Source organism: Varanus komodoensis, unplaced genomic scaffold (genome assembly GCF_004798865.1).
Source record: "Varanus komodoensis strain SLA01 unplaced genomic scaffold, ASM479886v1 scaffold42, whole genome shotgun sequence".
In the NCBI taxonomy this organism is placed as follows: Eukaryota; Metazoa; Chordata; class Lepidosauria; order Squamata; family Varanidae; genus Varanus; species Varanus komodoensis.
In genome coordinates this window covers 1,837,225-1,843,224 of record NW_025335972.1, presented here as the reverse complement: position 1 = coordinate 1,843,224, position 6,000 = coordinate 1,837,225, and positions in this window count along the sequence as shown.

Below are 6,000 nucleotides of genomic sequence, written 5' to 3'. Positions count from 1 at the left end.
TTGCTGGGGGTAAAATGTACAAGCCCAGTCCCCTGTTCTAATATGTTGGTCTCCCGGAAATCAAGAACACCACCTTAATTTCATGTATCCCTTTTAGGGGTTGCTCACCTAGATATTTGGTGCAACTAAAACGTCTTTCAAGTACCAGGCTTGCAGAAAGCTTTAAAATATAACATGGAGTGGCCAGGAGAAAGAAAGCAAGATTATGCAGTAGGCTGAAACTTGATCAGGAATGCATTGAGGCATACAGGAGACCTACAGGATTTAAAACCCATGTAGTGTGGCAAAGCCCTGAAAGATCAAATGACACATCTAATGTCATGGAAGAAATACAGGGCAGGGGCCCCACATTCCCTTTCCTAAAAAGCCCTGGAGTATTTTGGGTTGCTCTGTACAATAATTAGCAACTCTGTGTGGGTCACTGTCAAGTTTCTAGGCTGAATCCAGAGGGTCTATGGGCCAACAGCAAATCCCAACAGCCTAGGTATGAACAGCAGTGGAAATTTCACTTCCTTCTGGAATGGCAAGGAAATCCCCCCCCCCCCCCCGCAACACATTTCATGCAGTTTTTGCCACTGAATTGCTCACTCCATTTGTTTTTCCACAGAAGGCATAAGAGTCACCATCTGGTGACTTTTCCCCCATCTAGGATAGCTGGTCAGTAATGTGTCAGTTGAAAAACTCATGTCTCCATGTACACATACACACCCTTTTCCACAATGGCCATGACCCTTGCCTTTGTGGAGGGAGAAATGAGATCTGGGGCCAAGAAGCCCTGGAGGCAAAGAGGAAAACCCAGAGACAGGTCTGAGGCCAAGAGGGATTTTTTTGTTCCGGTATAGGAAAAATGAGATCTTGTAGGCTCTTTCTCTCTCTTTCCTGGAGCACCCCTTCTTAGCTCATTGCAAGGGTGCATGATGTGCTTTTTTTATACACCATCAGTGCATGTTGTACCTTTACGATGGTCACATGTGAGATCTCTCCCCCAAGGAGCTTGCAGTGTAACACCTGTAATAGAGGAGAAACAGAGGAAGGGAATGGGAGAAGCAAAACTAAAGAGTGTGTGTGTGTGTGTGTGTGTGTGTGTGTGTGTGAGAGAGAGAGAGAGAGAGAGAGAGAGAGAGAGAGAGAGAGAGAGAGACTGTGTTCACACATAATGCTAAGCCATGCCATACAATTTCCACACGTGAACCCACTCAGAGCAAAAGAGCTCCTCCCCACCACACACACATGCATGGACACACTAGAGGATGGTGGGTATTATTTAGATCCATCAAATAGTACACGGCCAGTTTTGTGACACTGAAATCTTTATAGGCATTGTTGTCACATTCATATCCTGTCATTTTCCCTCTTGGAAGGAATCTAAGGCAGCATACACGGTCTTTCTCCTCTCCATTTTATCCTCACAACATCCCTGCAAGGTAGCTCAGACTAAGGATCAGTGACTGGCCCAAAGTTACCTGATGAGCTTTATGGATGAGTGGGGACAAGAATCCAGAACTTCCAGGTCCCCCATCCAACACACTCACCACCACTCCACACTGGCTCTCAATCAAAAAGAATGAAGAGATACAAGCAATCGCAGCCCCAAATTATAGCATCTAGATGGGGCAGATCTGGGGATGGATCCCTGAGAACCAGCTCCACATTTGTGAAGGCCTTGGGCAAGTCTTCTGGTGGGTCTTCTCTCGAGGGCCCCCTGCAGCAGCATGCTAAGGCTGGCTTCAAGCAGCTGCCATTTCAGTTTTCCACAGTGCCCCAGAGCACAGGACATCGTGTCACTCCCAGGCAGTGAGGACATTAAAATGGAGCCTCACAGACTCAGCTGGCCAACATGAGGAGTCCAGAGCAGGTGCCAGTGCTAGTTGGTACCATGGGGGCATAGGCAGCCGCCCTAGGATGCCAGGCCTGGTTCCAGGGCAGGAGGTACAGCCCAGAAAGGGGCCAGAGATGCATCTTGAGGTAGAACCCACAGGTTTTGCATGGATTTGGGGACAGAGCCCAGATGCTTCCCAGGCTGGGGACAGAGCCAAGGCAGAGGACTTAGGGTGAGCTTGAGGGCAACGTACAGCTATCTCTTCAGCAAAGGTGTGCTCCTTTAAACAAGCAGGTGAAAAGAAGAAAGAGCCTTCCCTTTGCTTTTCTGGCAACCAAAGGTAAAACAAACAAGCAGCTGGGCTACTGATTACCTGCCCAGTTGGCATCTGTACATGAGCAAGAGGCTACCAGTTCTCCAGCAGGTAGGAGGTGATAGGGCTTCTCAGGGAAAGAAACACTTGAAAACTGTGAGGATCCTGCCCGGCTGGCATCCTTCCCTGCCATCATGTGCCTGAGCTTGGATTCCGTTTTTTAAAGAGATCACTCCCAGGCAGAGCTAAGAGGCAAATCCTGTTTATTTCAGGAGGCTGGTGGCTTACACAGCATGCTGGAGAAGCTAAGTGATTAGAGACGTAAATTATCTCATGCTGAAGGCCAAGCAGCACTGGGCACGGGACCAGAGGAATCTGCTAGGCCTGCATCTTCTCCTCAAAACACACACAGACAAACACCCCCTTAATTCCCCCCACCTTGGAAGCAGACACAACCTCGCAAAGGGACACAGGGGCGGTGCCCAAGGTTATTTTGTCTGGATTACCCACCTCTGAATACCGACTAGAAGAGCAACATGATGGAGAAGTCTTACACTGGATTTTGCTTTGCTTTGCTTTGCTTCATCCCTCCCAGCCTGCTTCCCAGTCCCAAACTCACACAAAACCTGGTGCAGGGCCTGAGCAGAGACTTGGGAGAATCACACTGTAAACAAGCACCCCACATTTCATTGGAATGCCTCATGCTTAAGAGAAAGAACTTAAGAGCCCATTGTCGGGCCTATGCTGTGGCGGTGAGGGCAGCGAAAAAGAAATTTTTCTCCGCGTCCATTGCCTCCTCACAATGCCGTCCAGCGGAGCTTTTTTGGGTGGTACAAGGGCTGGTTCACCCAGGCCCTAAGAAAGACCTGGTACCGCCCTCGATGGCCCGCTGTGACGACTTTGCCAAGCATTTTAGGGAGAAAATCGCTCAGATTCGTCACGAGCTGGATTCCACTAGTGACTCAGAGCCTTCAGGGGAGGAGCCAATGTTGCCATCTGGTCCACAATTGATGGATGAATTTGAATTATTGCGGCCTGATGATGTGGACAAGGTGCTTGGACAAGTACATTCCATCACCTGCTTATTGGACCCTTGCCCATCTTGGCTACTCAAGAAAGCCAAGGACAGGATTGGGACCTGGCTCCTGGAGGTTGTCAATGCCTCTCTAAGGGATGGCCAGGTACCTGCCCCTTTAAAGGAGGCGGTAGTCCGGCCTGTCCTAAAGGCTTCCCTGGATCCAGAGATGACCACCAATTATAGACCAGTGGCCAACATCCCGTTTCTGGGCAAGGTGTTAGAGCGGGTGGTGGCGGGACAACTCCAAGCACTCTTGAAGGAAACTGATTATCTGGACCCATTTCAGTCCAGCTTCAGACCCGGGTATGGTACTGAATCTGCTTTGGTTGCCCTATGACCTGTGCAGGGAGAGAGACGGGGAGTGCGTCCCTGTTGGTTCTCCTGAACCTCTCAGCGGCTTTCGATACCATCGACCATGGTATCTTTCTGGATAGCTAGCGGGATTGAGAGTTGGGGGCACTGCTTTGCAGTGGTTCTGTTCCTATCTCATTGACCGATTCCAGAAGGTAGTGCTGGGGGACTATGGTTCTGCACCATGGCAGCTATGCCATGGAGTACCGCAGGGGTCCATTTTGTCCCCCATGCTATTTAACATCTACATGAAACCGCTGGGAGAGGTCATCAGGAGGTGTGGGCTGCGGAATCATCAGTACGCTGATGATACCCAGCTCTACCTCTCATTTTCCACCAATCCAGGTGAGGCAGTGGCTGTGCTGAACCGGTGCCTGGCCGAGGTAATGGGCTGGATGAGGGCCAATAAACTGAAGCTCAATTCTGACAAGACGGAGGTCCTGTTGGTAGGTGGATCGGGCTTTGGGATTGGGCTTTGGGATCGGGCTTTGACCTTGTCCTGAATGGGGTTGCACTCCCTCTTAAGGACAGGGTCTGCAGCTTGGGAGTGTTCCTCGACCCTGAGCTATTGTTGGAAGCTCAAGTGACAGCGGTGGCGAGGAGCGCTTTCCTTCAGCTTCGGCTGATCCATCAGCTGCATCCCTACCTGGAGAACGACTGCCTGGCAACAGTGACACATGCATTGGTCACTTCCCGATTAGACTTCTGTAACACGCTCTACGTGGGGCTGCCCTTGAAGACGGTCTGGATAATTCAATTAGTGTAAAATACAGCTGCCAGGCTGCTGACAGGACTGGGCGTTGTTCTCATATAACCCCAGTCCTCCATCAGCTCCACTGGCTCCCCACTGAAGTCCGGGCCCAATTCAAGGTGCTGGTTATCACCTACGAAGCCCTGAACGGCTTAGGCCCTGGTTACCTAAAGGAGCGCCTGCGTCCATATATGCCCTCCCGCCCCCTGAGATCGGCAGCAGGGGCCCTTCTCTGGGAACCCTCCATGAAGGATATTAGGAGGGTGAGTACTCGGAGGAAGGCTTTCTCTGCAGTGGCGTCCAACCTATGGAATGCGCTCCCCAGAGAGGTCCGTCTGGCACCGTCGTTATTTGTTTTCGGCACCAGGCCAAGACCTTTTTATTTAAACGTTATTTTAACTGTTAATGGTTTACTTGTTGATTTTAAATTGACCAGGCTGTTTCCACTATTTTATTTTATGTATTTGATGAATTTTTTACATTTTATACGGGATTTTAATGATCGTGAGCCGCATCGAGGCTCATGCGATGGGGCGGCATATAAGTTGTCTAAATAAATAAATAAGAACGAGGCTTGCAAGGCAGCTGACCTCTCTCCCTGAACGCTGAAAATGGGAAAGCGAACAAGCTGAATGGGGTGTGAACATGAAATGCAGAAGACACCCTGAACATGGACGCTCCTTTTTATTCCATTCTTCAGAAGTATTTATCACACTGTGCTGGATTTGAAAATCTTTCCTGATCCCCTTAGGAATGTAAAACAGGGCCTGAATATCATCATCGTTATTATTATTACATTGCATTTGTATACTGCTCTTTTTTCTTCTTGTGTGGAACTCAAGGCAGTTTCCATATGTCTCCCGCTCCTCACAACAACACAACACTGTGAGGTAGGCTGGGCTGAGAGAGACTGGCCCAAAGTTCCTTTATGGCCAAGTGGGGACTAGAACCCAGATTGCCTGCGTCCAAGTCCGATGCTTTCACTGCCACAGCATCACACAATGGTTGAAATCCAGTGAGGCCTTTCCATGGAAGGAACAGCTTCATTAGTGGCACAGAGAGCGTTTCTCCTCCCTGCAGTTCCCTACATGCCCTCAAAGTCTGCTCTGAAGATTTTGGGGGAACAGATTTTGGCAGGGCCTGACTGGCTGCAGTGGGGGAAAGAGCAGGAGAAAGACCTGTGATATGAATAGAAGCCCTTTAACCATGTGACACTGAATTCTACCCAATGGCTGGGTTCAGACAACAGGATAACCTACACTCAAGATTTGAATATGGCTTGAGTGTGAGTTGTCATTCAACTGTGGGTTGCTGTTGAAATGGAAGTGATCCCTTTGTCAGAACCAAGAAAAGATAACAAACCCTGGTGAACAACCCTCAGTTCACAACCTATCAGCAAACCATGGTTAACGAGCTATGAATTGTTAGTGCAAGTGGGTACGAACAACATAGTAGCCCACAAACAACGCACAGTTCAACAACAAACCACATACAAGCTTAACTCAACTACAAGTGTAGGAAGCCAGTTCTGTTTCACAGCAGAACCCTGTACATGTTTCCACAGAAGTAAGTCCCATTGAGTTTTGGATAGCTGCCCAAGTCTTTTTGGAGGATATTTATTTAATATTATTTCTAGGTTGCCTTGGAAGGCAGAGCCCTCTCAAGGCAGTGTACAAGATTTTAAAAAA